Below are 20,268 nucleotides of genomic sequence, written 5' to 3' on the forward strand. Positions count from 1 at the left end.
AAACAGATTGCACTGGTTGACATTAATGGAACTTTCAGGGAGCAGTATAGAAGACTTTACAACTATTGCCATGAGTTGCTATGCACCAATCCTGGTTCATCTGTGAAGCTGCAAGTCCAATTACCTCTTGCAGCACAAACTGAGCACCCTGATACATAAATGGACTTAATTCCACGATTTCATAGGATTTATATTTGTTTAAAGGTTTGCAAGGAGAGTTTCATAAAGTGTAAGCCCATGTTAGGACTTGATAGCTGTTTTTTGAAGGCACCATATGGAGGATGGCTATTGGTTGCCATAGGGTGGGATCCAAATGACCAAATGCTACCAATTGCATATGCAGTCGTGGAGGCCAAGACAAAAGATTCATGGAATTGGTTCCTCTCAAACTTAATTGATGACATAGGTGAGGATAAATTATTACAAAGCACATTTATGTTTGACCAAGCAAAGGTAATCTAATAACTTGTATTTTAGTGTATTTACGAAATTGGGCCACAATAAGCAAGGCTGCCCTCTTAGAAGGCCAAGTGTGAGTACTTGTCCATTAATTATGGTTCCAGATTTAGCACTGTTTCTTATGTTATTTACCTCATCATAATTATAATTGTTGTTATTTTTTATTGATATCAATGATAGAAAACAACTGCAGCCACAACCTCAGCATTGCCAGCCCAAAAGAACAATACTGGAACTGCTGCAACATCCTCAGCATCGCCAATCCAGCACAACAATACTAGAACTGCTGCAACCGTTACAACATTGCCAGCCCAGAACAACACTACTGAAAATGCTGGATCTACTCGATCAGTGCATAAGAGGACCAGGTTGACCAAGGTTGGCCAATATTGCAGTAAGGCCTAACACCCAACCTAAAGAATACAAAAAATTTCAGCCACCAAGGCCAACTAGAATGCTTAGGAGCAACTCAACTTCAAGTGCACAAAGACAACCCTCATCACAAAGGAGTCTGACTCAAAGTGCTCTCACTGGATCTTAGTTGTGTCACATCTTGTGTCGGGTGTTTCTTTTGAAAGAATGAAAAATGTTGGCATTTTGTATTAAACTTTATGGGACCAACTCTTTCTTTGTTACTGAATTATTTTGCTAATGACTTATGTTATTTGGTTTTCACTTTGGTTATGGCTTATGTTAATTAGAGATTATCTTGATTAATGACTTATGTTATTTTGATAATGACTAATGTGATGGATATTTTCATGCAATTTTTTATTTGTGCACTGCTGAAACTGTCTCTCATTATTTGAGTTTGTTTGTATCTCCACTCCATACAGTTGAGCTTCACAGAGAAAGCACCATATGGACTCTTCGGTATCATTCAGATTTTGTGCAACATCTAGCCGAAACTGCTTAGCTCCTTTTTCAAATCTACGACAAAATGGGAATCCAATTCAGTCCCCCTTTTTACAGATTCATAAGCAATACATTATAAATATGCAATTCCTTGTGAATAGTAATTAAACTCAATTAAATAACAGAAGAGTGTAGAGTGAGTACCTATCAAGGTAGTAAAGGGAGAGGCCCCTTTGCCAAAGATCTGGTAACAAACACAATGAGCACAACCAAATTTCATGTAACTTGAACTCAATTTACAATCATTCCAATCCAAAGTGCTGATATAACGCTTTTTTTTTTCAAAATGCTTATAAACATACACGCCTTTTGACGAGGGTCCAACTCAATTGCCCTGTCAAACTCCACCAGAGACCCTGAAACATCACCCTTCGCAATTTCACAGGCATCAAGTCATATATTCCTCAACAAAGTGTTCAACTTCACTTACCAATATGCCAAAAGTGTTTATAAATGCTAGCATGAAAACAGAGTTATCCTAATTATCAATCCAAAACCATAACTTGAGGTTGATAGTAAACAAAGAAAAATCAAAGAGCTACTCAATCAAAGAGTTCACAGTCACAGTTTAGCAGTTCATCATGTCACAAATATGAAATATCAGAGTTACTCAACGAACAGAGTTCAGTTCACAGTATCAGAGTTCCAGAGCTACTCAACGAACAGAGTTCAGTTCACAGTATCAGACTATCAGAGTTTACAGTATCAGAGTTCATCATGCAACAGTTATTCAATGATTCAATCAAACAATCATAAGTTCATAAATAAAAAAATTACCTGGAACTCTTGGAAGCTCGAAGGCACCTTCAAGGCTTCAAGTACAGAACATGCAATAGGGAGAGTGGGACTTGGGAGACAGCGACGTCGGGTGATGGAGGTGACTGGCTGGGCGACGACTTCAAGCAGTGGTGGAGCACCTTCAAGAGACGTCGGCTGCTGTGTGATGGAGGTGGCTGTTCCGACGAACGACGGCTGCTGCGCGATGCAGGTGACTGCGCGACGGAGGTGACTGGGCGACACCGAACCTGTGACGCCGAACCTTGCTCGATGAGAATTGTGAAGGGCTGAACTGCTGAGTGCTGAAGCCAATTAGGGATTCACATCATTGATTTAGGGCTTCAGTGGCGTAAACGGCAGCGTTTTGTTGCGCAACCCAAAAACCGGCCGGGTCACGGTTCCGGTCGGTTCATCGGTTCAACTCCGTTTTTCATTTTTTGCGGTTTTGCTGATTGCCCGAACCGTCTTTGCGTCTGTTTCACGGTTCGACCAGTTCAACAGGCCGGTTCGAACCGGTTTTCAGAACATTGGTTTGTATCATGTAAGATAATTTGTGACGACAGGGTCTTAATGCCAATTTTCAATCTAAACTATTTCAATCTTTTTAAGGGTTTTTTTGAAACATAAATTAAACTTCAGGACAACTACATTAACAAGTTTTCGAGTTGAGTACACTTTTGGAACTGATTACAAACAGCCACCCTACTCTTACTTCTGCTAATTTCAGTAGTTCCAATCACATCAATATCCTAATCTCAAATGAGTTCCATTCTTTACCCACAACTGAAACATTAAAATCACCATAAAACAACCTACAACACCAAAAATGATAGCCACCAACAGTTTGCATTTTGCATAAACTAATTTAGCCTTCAAGGTGGAAATTCTCATCTTTAATTTTACAATCTCAGCCTTTTCTGTTTTTGCAACTCCATCTGCTCAAGCAAAGAAAGTGCACTCCTTCCCAATCTGCAACATAAAAAAAAACTTGAAGAAACCCATGAAGACATCAAAATAAAAGCATTGAAACTTACATTAAAATATACACAGTCCCAAAATCTCCGGCCAAAATTCTCTAGTGTCTTCGACCATCTCGGCACAAGAGGTTCATCACAGTTGCATGTAAGCATTCATCGTCGCTGACTGCTTTTTTGTGATGATATAAAGCCTTGGAAATCCATTAGTTAGGATTTATTGTTTTTACAGAGAGTGAAGAAGACGAAGGTGAAGATGAAGAAGTAAATTTTAGGATTTCAGGTTGAGATTTGTACGCATTTAATTTTTATAATATAAATTTTTAAACAAAAATAAAAAATATTTAAAAAATGATTGAAATTTGCCACGTCACTAATGTCTGTTAGTGATTTGAACGCTGTTAACGCTTAGGGGTAGAATTGATGCAAATCGAAAATTTCTGGAATAAAATTGAAACAAATTGAAACTTAGGGATAATTTTAAAACTTTTAATAAACTTCAGAACAAAAAGTATACTTTACCCTATTTTTTAGGGGTGAGCACGAGTAGTAGGTGCCCGATTATCGGGTCGGACCCGAACCAAACTAATGGCTCTCTCTAGTAATTGGTCCAGGTAATGGTTCTAGGGGTGCGGAACCCGAACCAACCCATGGACCTGATCATGTATTAATTTAATAAAAAAAATTAAAATATATTGAGTGAATACCCAACCCGCCCCTGACAATTACCTCAAAGGGACAACGAGGCCCTTAACAAAAAAAAAAAAAAACCCTTTCTGGCACTTGATCTTTACTTTTATGGGACTGATCTTGACTTTTTTTTTTTGCACAGGGGTTAATCAGTCCCATAAAAATAAAGATCAGGAGCCGGGAAGGGTATTTTTTTTGTTAAGGGCCTCGTTGTCTTTCGAAGTAATTGTCAGGGGCCGTTTAGGATTTTTCTCAAATATTATATATGCCTTTTAATGATTTTGAGTTTCTCTCTATTGTACTTTTGTATTTAGCTTTTAATGTGTTTGGTATTTAACATGTTTGGATTTTAATGTATATAATGTTTAATATGTTTGAATTTTAATGTGTTTAGTTTTTAATATATTTGGTGTTTAACATGTTTGTATTATTTCTATTTATTTTACATGTTTATTGTACTTACAAAATTTTGATAAAAATTTTGTTTTTCTTTTATGAATTTTTGTTTCATGGGGTACCTAATTACCCGAACCAAACCAACCTATCCTTAATCAGTTTGGTTTGATTCGGGTACATAAAAAAAAACATAAATTCAAACTAAACCGAACCAATTACAATTCAATTGGTTCGATTCTAATTTCACTCTAAATCTGAACCAACCCAACCCGTGCTCACCCTTATTTTTTGTTTCACACGAAGTTTGTAGAGTATAGATCAATGTTCTGGAAATCAGTTTGGACTGTTCGAACCAGTTGAACCGTGAACCGCTGCAAAAAATGAATCAGACAAATGCTAAACCACCAATTTTAAAAACCGCAATTAAATGGTCGAACCGGCCAGAAACCGGTCGGTTGAACCGAACCGTGATCCGATCGGTTTTTGAATAAGGAACCAAACGTCGTTGTTTCAAGCTGCTGCACACTAACTGACTCACTCAGCCCCAATCCCCTAACCAAACTCCATCGTCCTGTCTAGAATCCAGATCCAGATCGCCTCTCTCACGCTCAGTCCAGGGCTCCTCTCATCGAGCTCCTGGTCGTCCCTCACCTCCGTCTAGCCACCGCCTGCTCCCTCACTTCCCCTCCATCGCGTAGTAGCCATCGCAACCTTGCTTCCCTTCCATCGCGCAACCACCGGTTTTTATGAAATGGCATCGCTTTTGCGTTTTGTTTAAAAAAGAAGAGCCAGGTTCTCCTCCTGAGTGACTTGAAGCCCTTGCCCCCCTCTTGAGCCTCAATTCTGGCCTCAGTCTCATACATACTCTCATTATTTCTCCCCAAAACACAACCCTAGCCTCCATCGCGCCACCGTTGGTCGCACCGTCGCCGCCTGGTTCGTTGTGGTCGTTCTTCAATCCTCCTATTTCGTCGTGCTCGAAGGCCCTTCCATTCCCCCGACGCCAATCCTCCTACTGATTGATGATAAATTGATACCGATAAATTATTACTGGTTTGCACATGCTTTTATTTTTTTTCTGTTGTTAAATTTTGTTAAAGTTTCTTGATGGTAAATTTTGTGCTCATTGGCTAAAGGAATACTTGTAGTTTAAGTTGGTGCTTAATACGTATTATATCACATAGCTCACTACTAGTGCCTGATGTTCGTGTTTGTTTTTTAGTTCATAAATTATCAAATTATATTGATTATTGAATGGCTCTGCTCACTACTGCTATGCTGTGTTGTACTCTAATTTGTGTCTTCTTCGCTGCTATGCTGTGTTTTTTGGCTCTCTGTTGTTCACTGCTGAGCATTTTTGTGTTTAATTAAGTTAATTAAAACTATGCTTTGGGCTTACTAGTGCTAAGATTGTTAAGTTAGTTAATTCAGCATATGTTCTGCTGTGATGTTGTTGTGCTGATGTTTTGTGTTTTGTGATTTATTTGCGTAGTGATGTGCTGCTGGAAACTGAATTGCTGCTATTTTGTGTGTGTTTGTGTTTGTTTTACTATTTTGTGATTTCATTATGCTTAGATGGTGACTGTCTTCATGATTATTTATTTCAGTTATGTAGGATTTTGTGATTTCTTTGCATAGTGATGTGCTGCTGGAGATTGAATTGCTACTGTTTTGTGTTTGTGTTTTACTGTTTTGAGACTTAATTATACCTAGATGGTGACTGTCTTCATGATTTATTGATTTCAGTTATGTAGGATTTGTGTTTTTTTGCAGTGATGTGCTGCTGGAGACTGGATTGCTGCTGTTTTGTGTTTGTGTTTGTGTTTTACTATTTTTGTGACTTAGTTATGCTTACATGGTGACTGTCTTCATGATTTATTGATTTTAGTTATATAGTGTTTTGTGATTCCTTGCTTAGTGATGTGCTGCTGGAGATTGAATTGCTGCTGTTTTGTTTGCGTGTTTCAATTTTGAGTTTGTATTTAAATAAGTACATAAGACTTTGGTTGATGACATTTTTGTAGTGTTTTAAATTTAGAAGACATCTTAAGATTTATATTAGACTAAAATTATGTTTTAGGATATTTATTTATAATTTATTTATTATTTTATTATAACGGTTTTTTCGGTTGGACTACGATTGAACCGGTTGGACCAATAAACTAGTGAACCAGTAACTAGAGTGGTTTGCTGACCGGTTCAGCTTTCAGAACTTTGGTATAGATTTTATATTAGATACATATTGAAATTTGAAATTAGTGAAAAATCAACAAAGCTTAATGAGGTAAGAGTAACTAGTTGTACTTTAATTTAGAAGCATTCTTTTGTTCTTCTCCGTACAAGGGCATGAACTTGAACATGGTGTTGAATTTTTCAACTACAGCACCCTCACAACCTCACTCACTCACTCCTCCTTCCAGCAATCCAGCTCCCTTTCTGAATCAGAAAGCAACCCAGCCAACCCTAGCTTTCAAACTCCAAAGGCTCAAACGGCAACCCTAGCCTCCACCACCGTCGTCGTCTTTGTCGAGCAGCTTCATCGTGGTAGCCGTCGTCTTCGTCTGCCCTCTGGTCGCTGTTATACTCGTCTGCCCTCTGGTCGCCATCGTCTTCGTCTGGTCACTGAATGTCAGTGCTCAGTACTCCCATTGTCTCTTTTTTACGTCGCAACAGCTCCGCCGTGCTTGTTCGCGAGGTCGCGGTGAAGCACACCCGCAGAACCACTAGCGCCAGTCTCATTCATCGCGCCACCACCGGTCATTGCACCTCCGTCCTCGTTGGCATTTAGCACCTTGTCGCTGCCTTCAATCGCAGTATCTTCTCCTTCCTCGTTCACCAACGACCTCGGTGCCATTGCTTTGCTCCGCCGTGCGACAACAGATCCACAGTGAATGAGGTCGCATTTTGCTTAATTGAACTTCCTAGATCTAAACTCTCAATGTGCAATTCTGTTACTTCTTCTACTGCATCTCTGATTTTTGAATTTTGGTATGAAGTTTTTTAGTTGTTGCAGTTGGTTCTGTTGATGCTGAATTTGTGTTGCTGCTTCATTGTAATTACTAATTTGCTATCATATAATTTCTGTTTTTATTGAGTTTAGATATGAAATTATGGTTGATGATTGTTGAATTGTTGCTTGATTTTGGCAAGATTGAACTCATATCTGGTTTTTAGCTATGATTGAACCATCTTAGAGCTTTCCCTCCCATAACTTGAATCATTGAATGATTAGCTATGCTCCAGTATTGTTCTGTACTCTATATTCTGTATTCTTGGTGTTGATTGAATCATTGAATGAATAATCCACTGTTTGGGTGTTTTTTTGGTTAATTTTTGGAAAAAGATTGTTAATCTTTGTTAAAATTGTGCTAAAATTTTGCTAAAATTGCGATCAGCTGAAAATCTTGTTAATCTTTATTAAAATTATGCTGTAAATTTTGTTAAAAGTTTTTCAGGGTTTCTATTTGTTCATTATGATCCGTCTTTTGTTATAGCGCAATTTTTGTGAGAACACAAGACTACTGATTTTCTCATTTGATTGTTATTCAATTTTCCTATGAACATACTCTTGTTATTAAACTTAGTACCTACATTGTTTTCAAGACTTTCACACTATATACTATAGTAGTAGTAGTAGTACTTTCACACTCTATATTATAGTAGTAGTAGATGGGGTTTGAATGTTTGATGGTAAACTTTTTAGTACTGCCATATGAAAATATATTATATAGGATGTGTCATTATGTAAATTCTTAGTTTGTTGAAAAGTAGGTGTGTTTATTGTTCAAACTTAAGAATAATTGTATGTAATGGTAATGGGAACCTTAAATGCTGCTCATTTTGGTGCATTTAATTCTTGTCTTCAGGATGATTCTATTTGAATCACACTACTGCCATGATCCACTCAAGAAATGAGATATTAAACATAGGTGTGACATATTGTCAATAATTTTTTTGTTATTTGACTTTTGAGTTTATATTTGAATGAGATTATATCATTGTGGTTTATGTAGTACTTTTAATTTAGATGATATTTTAAAGTTTATATTAGACTATAATTATGTTTTAGTGTGTTTATTTATATTTTATTTATTATTTTATTATAAAACGATTTTATCAAACGCTGTTTCGCGTAAAAAGTAAAAAAACTAAACAGAAGCAGGCGTGAAACCAGCAGTTAAGCCACAACCAACCCTTTCTTCAATTCTTCCATTTCCTTCCTCCTCTCCAAAGAAACGGAAACCCTACCCTCACCGCCGCAAGCCACAAGAAGTGAGCAACCGCCGCTGTCCGTTGCAGTCAGGGGTACATGTGAAGCACAGAAGCCTCTCCTCCCAACCCTGGAGCCCCTTCTCCAGTTTCTTTTATCCCCTTCCTTCTCCCCAAGGCCCAAACAAAAACGGAAACCCTAGCCTCACTACCTAAGGAGTGAGCCACCCATGCCGTCCGTCGCAGTCAGGGGCTCCTCTCTTCGTTCTGTCGGCATCCTCCAAAGAAGAACCCCTGTTGGCTCTCAGTCTTCGTTCTCTACCGTCGACGTCGTCTGCTCGCAGTCGTCCTTCAAAGGTCAGTGCTCACTGCTAGTGCTTGTTCTTCGTTTGGTTCGCCACGCTTCTGCGCCGTCCATCGTCCTGCTCGTTGCCTGGTCTCCGTCTCCGTGGTGCTTCTGCCCCTTTGCTCAGACCGCTCAGAACGAAGGCAATAGCTTCATTTTTTTTTAATTTTCGTTCTCTATTCTTCATTCTTTACTCAGAACATTATTTTTTTTTGGGCTTTTGCTAATGCTACTCAGATTGAAATTTGAATTTAGCTGTATTATACTCTGTTTTCTTGTTTTGGATTGAATCATTGAATGATTAGTTGATTTATTTTGCTTGTTAATCTTTGTTAAAATTGTGCTGATTCAATTGATTTAGTTCACTGGTTAATCTTGTTAATCTTCATTAAAATTGTGCTGCTGTTTTTTGTTGTCTTGTGACTCGATTGTGCTTAGATTGTGACTGTCTTAATGACTTAATTGTGCTTAGATTGAATGATTAATTGATTAGCCATGTCTGTTTTGCTGTGTTGCTGTTTTATGTTTTGTATTTTATATATAGTGATGTGTTGTTGTTTTGTGTTGTGACTTAATTGTGCTTAAATTGAATGATTAATTGATTATTGATTAGGATGATTGTTCTGCTATGCTGCTATTTTGTGTTGTGATTTTTATATAGGATGGTTGTTCTGCCATGCTGCTATATTTTAGGATGTTTATACTAGTACTAGAAAATATGAATTATGTTCTATAAGCACCCTTTTATTTGGATCTTAAGACTGACCTTTATGTGTAGCTTCACAAATTATGTTGCATTATGAAAGTCTTAATTCTCAGATTAATTTATTTGTCTTAGTTTAAGGTGGATATATGAGTTTTTAAATAGTGATATGGTGAAAAATTTTGTTTTTGATTTACTATCTTATTTTTACATATAAATTATGAATATCATGTCATTATGAAATAATAATTTAATCTTAGTCATCAAATGATATACATAATGCCATTAAAGTTTGAATAATATTTTGATGTTTGTATTTTTTAGGGTGTATTTATAATTTTAAAATTATTTTATTATAAAACGGTTTTTCCAATTAAACTATAGTTAAACCGGTTAGACCAGTAAACCAGTGACTAGAGTGGTTCAATGATTGGTTCGTTTTTCAGAATCTTGATTAAAACTTAAATTTTTTTTCAAAGCATTCGTTAAACCAAATATTTAATACGAGCATTGATGGCATCATAGACTTATAGTGAGTCACATTCAGTGTATGATATTCATATAATTATTGCATAAGAGCAAACAACCACCATCAGAACCAGGTCAGCTTCTAGGGATATACATAAAAAAACTAAAATATGGTTAACCGGTTAAAAAATTATAACCACATTTTGGTTAACCAATTTAACAAAATTTTAAAAACTATATCCATATTTTTTAAAATAGGTTAACCAAAACCAAATTAAAAAAAAATTGGTTTTTAACTGGTTAACCAAATCTGAAAAATTCTAATTTCAATTTTTTAGATTAAAAATTCAATTTAAAAAAGGGTTTTTTTTAATAAAAACCGAATTTTTGGTTTTTTAGTACAAAACTAGTTTTTTTTCAAAAACTAGTTATTTTTTTAAAATCGGTTTTTATTTTTATAACCAGTTAAAAAATCGATTTTTAAATTTTTTAACCGGTTAATAATCAATTTTATCATATAAAACCAATTTAGTTAATTAATCAAGATTAAATTTTTGGTTAACCAAAATACAGGCTTAGTTTTTGGATTAACCAAACCATGTACACCTGTATCAGCTTCTACAACCTCGTGTGGCTTCTTCTTAAACCCAATGGCATCTACTTACTCTTATTCCTACATACCTTCCTTCACATCCATTTTCATTTCTATTTTCAGTTTCGCATTTGCATTTGCATTTGCATTTCAGCTCTGTCACTTTCAAACTTCATTCCGTTCTTGTTTCGTTTAGACCGAAGAGAATGTGGAAGCTCAAGGTTTCCGACGGCGGAAGCCCATGGCTTCGGACACTTAACGATCACATTGGCCGGCAGATTTGGGATTTCGATCCTAATCTCGGATCGCCGGAAGAGCTCGCTCAGATTGAAGCCTCTCGCAAGAGTTTCCGCGAGAATCGCTTTGAACACAAGCATAGCGCTGATCTCCTCATGCGCATTCAGGTACTCTTTCTCTTTGAGGTTAATTTCCATTCAAGTTTTGATAGTTTTTCTTTTTCTTTTTAGTTTAGTTTCTTTCTATTTTTATTTTTAATGTCTATCATTGCGTGTTTGAGTTTGTGTTTTTCTCATTTTCTGATGTCATTGTCGAAGACAGTAAAGACGAAAGGATTAGTGATTATAATAATGATGATGATGCTTGGTAAACTTATAATAGTGATTATAGTCATAATTATAATGGTACTGTGCATTTTTGTAACATTTTTCTGCTTGGCGTTGTTTAGGCGGCATTTTATCGGTATCTTAATTTAATTTGTAAGTTGAGTTGTTTTGGTATGAAACTGTGCATCTTTGTTCTTCTTCGAGGTTCCATGACAAATTTAACACTGCTGGTCATTGGCCATTTATTAAATTTTATTTTTATTTTAAATGTGGTGATGTGTTAAGTGATGTATTTTTATGATTTTTTGATGAATACACTGCTAGTGACTTTGCATTGTTTGTCTCTTTCTTGTTTTATGTATCACTCAATTCTTTTGGAATGATCATATTGAAGTAAATTTGTTTTATTTATTTATAATTTATACTTTATAAATTTCTTTTTATTTTTTATTCTTTTTTATTTTTAAATAAAGTATCAAAAGTTGCAAGAGCATTTGATTTGATTAGTGGTCCCTATTTGAAAAATTTTAAGGATTAGAGTTATCAATGATTCATACTTTATGTAGAGGAGAAGTAACAGCATATGTTAAGTTTGAACAGGTGGGTCTAGGGTGGTAAGATTATGAGTTGTTTTCTGCTACATTTGGGTGTGGAACTAATCCTTGTGCAGGTGTTTTCTTAGCCTTGTCTACAAAGTTGGTTGCTACTGGCATAATAATCCCCTCTTATAGAAATTCTGCTTTTAGTTGTGGTTTTATTTGCTGTTAATCAGTCAGACACTGAACTAGTTCATTAATTTCTTAGAAAATTACAGCAATTATTACTATACTGTGTACTGTTTGATACTTGTTCCTTCTTCAAACGTGGAAATCAATTCAGAAGTGTTTTTTAAATCTTTAAAATGAGGACATTTTAGATAATCATTTTATCATATTGTTATACTGGGAGGTTGTATATTATATTTTGTGCTTTGTTATGGTTTCAAAGCTATAAGTTTCTGATATCAGAAATTCAATCCTTTTAAATTCAATGATGTTTCTTACAAAACATTGCAGTTTGCAAAAGAGAACCCAATTAGTGAAGTCTTACCCAAAGTCAGAGCAAATGATATTGAAGATGTTACTGAAGAGACTGTGACAAGAACATTAAAAAGGGCCATTACTTTCCATTCAACCCTCCAGAGTGACGATGGACACTGGCCTGGAGATTATGGAGGTCCCATGTTTCTTATGCCTGGCTTGGTAAGTTTTATTTTGAGCACTTGATCTTTTCTCTTTTGTGAATTTTTTTTCTCTGTTAATTGCTATATTCCACATATTCTGACCTTGAAACGCATGCTTTTTGACAATACTGAAACTTCAGCCTTCAAAATTCCGTTTGAAATTGTCTTCCCTCCTAAATGATAACTGTGGAACTCAAATAATGTTTGGGTTAATTGCTATATCATGCATATTCTGGCCTTGAAATACATTGTTTTTGACAATACTGCAACTTTGCCTTCAAAATTATGTGACATTGTCTTCCCTCTGACCTGATAAACTGTGGATATCTAATTCTGTTTAGGATATCCAATCAAACAGATAATTACACTTTCTGTCACTAGGGCACTGAATGCAGTCTTAACAGAAGAACATAAAAAGGAAATATGCCGATATCTCTATAATCAACAGGTAAGAGCTTTGTCCCATCCTTCCCCCTAATCTTTGGGCTTGTCCCAGAAATTATTCTCATTAGTGAACTGTTACTACAAAACAAGGATGGTGGATGGGGTTTGCATATTGAAGGTCCAAGCACCATGTTTGGCTCTGTCTTGAATTATGTTGTTCTGAGATTGCTTGGTGAGGGACCTAATGATGGAGGAGGGGACATGGAGAAGGCACGTAACTGGATTTAATCACATGGTTGTGCTACTTACATAACATCATGGGGGAAAATGTGGCTTTCAGTTAAAATCTTAGCCTATCTTTGAGTCTCTTTATTTTTATTTTAAATTTTCATCATATGAATATTAAGACATTTTTAATGATTTTACTAATGTATATGGTATATTTGTTTATTTTCTACTTTCTGATTATAGGTGCTCGGGGCACATGAATGGTTAGGAAATAATCCCATGCCCCCTGAGATATGGCTACTTCCATACTTGCTCCCATTTCATCCAGGTTATTGTGCTTTATTCTAGTTGTTTATCCATCAATCTTCTCAGAGAGAATACATGAACTAATGGATGTGTAAAAATATTTTTTGTTTAGGAACAACTATCCACTTAAGTGGTTATCGATGTTAACGAGCTGTTACTTAAATGATAGATTATCTCCAAGAGTTCATTTTTCTTTCATGCTTTATAGTGTTTCATGTTAGGATGTTTACAAATGGATCAAGTTTCTGATATGATCAGCTTTTGTATATTAGTTGGCCTTTTTCCCCCAGGAATAAAGCAAATTGCACTACGATAGTGAGAACTCCTTTCAACCTAAACACGAAACCTGATCTTGTTGCTAGAGAGTTACATATATTATTTTGGGTTGAACAACATGACTTAACATAAAGTTTTACAAAAGACTTTTGATGTAAAGTTTGTGCTGGAATTTATTTGTTGTTCAATCTGGGAACCTTTGTGTCATGATTAAGTACTGTATATCATGGTTACTGAATAAAAGGCTGGCATTGTTGTATGTGTTTATGAGTTCATGCTGTGTATGCAGTCCTTATTCCTTAAGAATGACTTCTATTTTTGATTACTTATACAGAGAATCATTTTAAAATTAGTTGTCTATGTTTATTGTAATTTGTTTTTGGGTGAATTATCTTAAACACTGTTTAATGTTATATGTATTTTTCACTTTGAGTTAATTTTTTTGTGCGGTACAGGAAGGATGTGGTGTCATTGCCGGATGGTCTATTTGCCCATGTCCTACTTATATGGCAAGAGGTTTGTCGGTCCAATCACTCCAACAGTGTTATCTTTGAGAAAAGAGCTCTATAACACACCATATCATGATATAGACTGGGATAAAGCTCGCAATTTGTGTGCTAAGGTTAGTGATGCTTGTAAGTTGTGAAAACATTTTAAGCCTCCACACTTGGAATTTTATCTTGTAGTTAACAATTGGATGGAAATAGAATCTGCACTTTGTTCCTCGTATTGGCTTCTTTTTCTCGTCAAAATCGTTTGTTAATTATCCTGTTGAATTGATACCAGAACTTATATCCATGCAAAACCGGTTACTATTGTTTATGCCCACATAATACCCATCTACAAACTACAATGGCAACCATCATGTCACTATTATTACTGGTTACTTTGTTTGCCACCCCGTTATCAACCAAGTAATTACTAGGATACTTCTTATATGCTTATTATTGTCCTTAGAGTAATGCCATTGTAAACCATCATTATAGCATGTTATCTCCATTTTAAAGCATTGATTCTCCCAAAAGCTTCAACTGATAGGTGATAATGCAATAATGGTTTTTATATATTTAATGTCCTCTATTGTTTGAATTTTGAAATTCCCCTTGGCTTGAAGCTTGAACAATGCAGAGGCTAATTCCTTTTGTGATGAAATTAAACTTTGCGTGGAAGAATATAGGTGGGAAGTGTTAGACTGTTGGGAACTTCGTCAATGGGGGATAGCGAATCAGCATTTGATTTCTCTAAAATTGTTAACTACCAATTTAATTGTGCTAAAGATAACGTTACAAGAGGATTGTCTTTGTTTTCATGCAGGAAGACTTATACTATCCTCATCCAGTCATTCAGGATGTTCTTTGGGCCACTCTACACAAGGTCGTTGAGCCTATTATGATGCATTGGCCTGGAAACAAGCTGAGAGAATGGGCTCTAACGACTGTAATGAAGCATATACACTATGAAGATGAGAATACTCGGTATATTTGCATAGGCCCTGTAAACAAGGTAATTGTTGAGAGGGGACAGGAGTCACAAGGTTTCCCTTAAACTATTCATTGTTTCTTAACTTCCCACCCTTTGCATTGGAGTATTAGAAATCTCCTTCTGTTCATCTTTGGATAACTTGCTTCTCTGATGACCAAAATAATTGTTAGGCTTTGGTTACATATTGATTTACTTTTACTGTGTTATTTTCATTTAGTGTTAAACTCTTGATTGTATTTTTTGTGGATGCCTGAGCACCTCTTCGTTGTTCCCGTTATATATATATTTCCAGCTAACTGGGGACTTGATTAGCAAAAATACTGACAATTTTTATTCATTTATTTTTGGGGATAAAAATGAAATACTAATTATCTTGTTAATGTTATTTTGCCCGATTCTCAATCAGGTGTTGAATATGCTCTGCTGTTGGATAGAAGATCCAAATTCAGAAGCCTTCAAGTTGCATCTTCCAAGGCTTAATGATTATTTGTGGATTGCTGAAGATGGCATGAAAATGCAGGTCCACATATTAGTCAACTTATTCTCTTATCAGAGTGATCAGAAGATGTTTTTGATATAATTGGACATAGTCACGGATGATTAGGAATGATATGGGCTTAAAATTGATATTTATATAGTGCAAAATAATATGTGAAACTATTGTTGCAGCATTATTGGGTTTTTCTTAAGGTCATAATAGTGTTTGCTCAAGCTTATATCACAAAATTTACTTGTAACCAATTTTTGTTGCAGGGATACAATGGAAGTCAACTATGGGATGCTGCATTTGCGGTCCAAGCAATTATTTCATCCAACCTCATTGAAGAATATGGTCAAACTATTAAAAAAGTTCATTTGTTTATTAAGAAATCACAGGTAACTTTTACACTTTTATTACTATTGTTGCATCGGTTCACCCTTTTTGCATGGTTCTCAATCAGGTGTTGAATATGCTCTGCTGTTGGATAGAAGATCCAAATTCAGAGGCCTTCAAGTTGCATCTTCCAAGGCTTAATGATTATTTGTGGATTGCTGAAGATGGCATGAAAATGCAGGTCCACATATTAGTCAACCTATTCTCTCTTATCAGAGTGATCAGAAGATGTTTTTGATGTAGTTGGGCATATTTACAGATGATTAGTAATGATATGGGCTTAAAATTGATATTTATATGGTGCAAAATAATACGTGAAACTATTGTTGCAGCATTATTGAGTTTTTCTTAAGGTCATATAATAGTGTCTGTTCAAGCTTATATCACAAAATTTACTTGTAACCAATTTTTGTTGCAGGGATACAATGGAAGTCAACTATGGGATGCTGCATTTGCTGTCCAAGCAATTATTTCATCTAACCTCATTGAAGAATATGGCCAAACTATTAAAAAAGCTCATTCATTTATTAAGAAATCACAGGTAACTTTTACACTTTTATTACTATTGTTGCATCGGTTCACCCTTGTTGATCAACATTTCTCTTCTTTTTCTTGCAAAAGGTTTTAGAAGATTGTCCAGGTGATCTTAATTATTGGTACCGTCACATTTCCAAAGGTGCTTGGCCTTTTTCAACTAGAGATCATGGATGGCCGATATCACATCTGAAGGACTAAAAGTAATTATTGATTGAAAAAAGTAGAAGAAATTGTACTTGTTTAATTTATTCTGCCACTTTGATAAATATGCTACTTTTCAGGCTGCTCTATTACTTTCCAAAATTTCACCAAAGATTGCTGGGGAGCCAATCGAAGCAGAGAGGCTATATGATGCTGTTAATGTCGTGCTCTCATTGCAGGTAATAGATTCGTCATGGCTGAAGCTAGATTATCTGAGTAGTTTGAGCAAATAAATCATTGATAGATTGGTGGAAGAAGATCTTCATTTTATCTTTTTCTTTCTTGTAAAGATACCATGTCCTCTCTCTATTTAAGTTTTTCTTTCTCATTAATTTGTTCATTTTTTCTATCAATTTTTATTTATTTATTTATTTTAAATATCTTGTGTGTCTGACTGTGATCCATGGTGTATGAGCAAATAGCTTCTTTAAAATTTGTTGAATCTCTTTGAAGAATCAATGCTATTATCGAGAGATGTATTTATTCATTTATTGAATTTTCCCAACTCTTCAGAATAACGATGGTGGCTTTGCATCATATGAACTCACACGATCATATAGATGGCTGGAGGTAACTTTCTTTTATGAATAATTAGAAATTAGCCTACTTGAATTACACCATGTGAATAATAAAGTATGAAAATCTGTTACAATGTAGTCGATTCTCCCTCTGCTATCTTACCCCAAAACTCATTTCTCAATTCGTCAAGCACATGTATTTGAAGTTATGTCACAAAAGCTACAACTTTGAAATTATTGTTTGTGAACAAAACTTTTTGGCCTTTCCTCTAGATTTTGGAATTACAGCTGACGAGTTGATCCTGAAAATTTAGGAAGTTGATTTTGGATTAAGATTAGATACACACTTAGATGAATGCTTTCTCTTTTGTCAGATAATAAATCTAGCGGAAACTTTTGGCGATATAGTTATTGATTATTGGTAAGCTGTCAAATGCTTCTTCAGTATAAGTTTTTGCATTCCTCTTCCTATCCCGTAACCCATCATTTAAATCTTTTAATATTTCTATTTGCTATGTGCTATAGTTATGTGGAATGTACATCAGCCTCTCTGCAAGCATTGGCATCATTTCGGAAATTATATCCCATGCATCGCCCAGAAAAAATAAGCCGCTGTATTAAAAGAGCCACTGCATATATTGAAAGCGTTCAAGCTTCAGATGGTTCATGGTTTGCTACTCCCTTTTTGGAAACCACTATTTTCAAATTTTTTCTATAGATTTGATAGTTGATTTATGCATGTTGTAGTTTCTCTCTCTTGCTTTTAGCATGAATGGAACTTTGTTGGTTTAGTAGACCTCTAAACCACTCAAATCTGCTTAACAGGTATGGTTCATGGGGAGTTTGCTTCACCTATGCCGCATGGTTTGGGATAAATGGGTTGATTGCTGCTGGAAAGAGTTACAGTGATTCCCCAGCCATCCATAACGCTTGTGAATTTCTGCTGTCTAAGCAGCTTTCAAATGGTGGCTGGGGAGAGAGTTATTTGTCTTGTCAAAACAAGGTTAATTTTACTGTTTCTAAATGCCAATATCATTTATTTTTCTTCTTAGAAATCCCTAAAACTACTAAGCATTTTCTTGTGGGAGAGTCTTTTCCGAGTAGTGCATGCATAAACACGATAAAGAAGTTGTCGAGATTATAACATTTTGGGAAGTGTGTATTGCATTTTGATATAATTTATTGCATTTTGTTTTTAAGTAACATTCAGTTAGAATACTCCATTACTTTCAGGAATCTAAAGGCTGAGAGTTATAGTTATGTTTCTCCCAATTTCTGTTTTTCAGGTGTATTCAAATCTTGAAAACAACAGGGCTCATCTCGTAAACACATCGTGGGCCTTGCTGGCTCTCATTGCTGCTGGACAAGTATATACAGCAAAATATTTGCTACTTTTGTGCTGCTGCCATGGTTTTGAACTGACTAGTTTATTATTGCACCAAATCCATTCTTCATTGAGGTAGGATAATTTATCACTTCGAAAGTTTTTAAAAAACTTAAATAGCTTATACATATCCCACCTGTGTTGATGCATGTATTATAAAACCCATGGCAATGCTTTGTAAGTTCATGTTGTCTTGCATTTGTCTTATCATATAATTTTATATTTTACGTGGAATGCAAATGTGTGAACAGGCCAAAAGAGATCCAAAACCATTGCATCGTGCAGCCGCATATCTGATAAATTCCCAGATGGACAATGGTGACTATCCACAAGAGGTATTGTCTTCAAAACCCCATATCTTGCATTCTGTATATCATTTAAATTGTTAAAATACCAAAAGAAATCAACTAAATCAATGTTTCTTTTCTCACCTGTTAGGAAATCATGGGAGTGTTCAACAGGAATTGCATGATCACTTATGCTGCGTACAGAAACATATTCCCTATCTGGGCATTGGGCGAATACCAATGTAATGTATTACAGGCTCGTTAATCTTTCTCCATCTGGATGCTGTCTGAATTGTTTCAGTCTTAGATCTTACTTGTTTCCAAGATACCTTATTGAACACTTCATAACTAAATTAGTTTGGTAGTGAGCTAAACAAAGAGCTGACTTGTGGAGTATTGCAATGTTAAATAGAGTTAACTAAATATAGGATAAGAACGTTTTGTCAGAGTTCAGATGTTAGAACAATAATGATACAACGGAAAATTTGACTAAAACTTTGGTTGAATGTGGGTTCTTCCACCGGTTAGCTTGAAAGATGCAATTTTGACATTTTATCTACTATGGTAGAATAAAACTATGTAGAGCTACTGATGAGCGGATAATTTATACGCTTTTTGGCATTATTTTTAGTATGTTTTTAGTAGAATCTAGTTACTTTTAGGGATGTTTTCATTAGTTTTTATGTTAAATTCACATTTCTGGACTTTACTATGAGTTTGTGTGTTTTTATGTGATTTCAGGTATTTTCTGGCTGAAATTGAGGGACTTGAGCAAAAATCAGATTTAGAGGTTGAAGAAGGACTGCTGATGCTGTTGGATTCTGACCTCCCTGCACTCAAAGTGGATTTTCTGGAGCTACAGAACTCAAAATGGCGCGCTTCCAATTGCGTTGGAAATTAGACATCCAGGGCTTTCCAGAAATATATAATAGTCTATACTTTGACCGCGTTTAGATGATGTAAAAGGGCGTTGAACGCCAGTTCTACGCTGCTGTCTGGAGTTAAGCACCAGAAACACGTCACAAGCTAGAGTTGAACGCCAGAAATACGTTACAAACTGGTGTTCAACTCCAAGAATGACCTCTGCACGTGTAACATTCAAGCTCAGCCCAAGCACACACCAAGTGGGCCTCGGAAGTGGATTTATGCATCAATTACTTACTTCTGTAAACCCTAGTAACTAGTTTATTATAAATAGGACTTCTTACTATTGTATTAGACATCCTGGATTGTATTTTTGATCCTGTGATCACGTTTTGGGGGCTGGCCATTCGGCCATGCCTGGCCATTCGGCCCCTTTCACTTATGTATTTTCAACGGTAGAGTTTCTACACTCCATAGATTAAGGTGTGGAGCTCTGCTGTTCCTCAAAGATCTCAAAGATGTACTACTATTTTTCTATTCAACTCAACTTATTCCGCTTCTAAGATATTCATTCGCACTTCAACCTGAATGTGATGAACGTGACAATCATCAT

The 20,268-nt window shown here is 35.7% G+C and overlaps 1 long non-coding RNA gene and 1 pseudogene across 1 annotated transcript; one reads left to right on the forward strand and one right to left on the reverse strand.

The window, feature by feature from the left end:
• Positions 1,372 to 2,403, reverse strand: LOC110267562. Its single transcript, XR_002355315.1, has 3 exons — positions 2,152 to 2,403; positions 1,519 to 1,777; positions 1,372 to 1,389 (listed from the first exon to the last, which is right to left on the reverse strand). It is a non-coding gene; the product is annotated as an uncharacterized LOC110267562 (long non-coding RNA).
• Positions 10,717 to 19,094, forward strand: LOC107620334 (annotated as a pseudogene).

Source organism: Arachis ipaensis, chromosome B10 (assembly GCF_000816755.2).
Source record: "Arachis ipaensis cultivar K30076 chromosome B10, Araip1.1, whole genome shotgun sequence".
Taxonomy (NCBI): domain Eukaryota; kingdom Viridiplantae; phylum Streptophyta; class Magnoliopsida; order Fabales; family Fabaceae; genus Arachis; species Arachis ipaensis.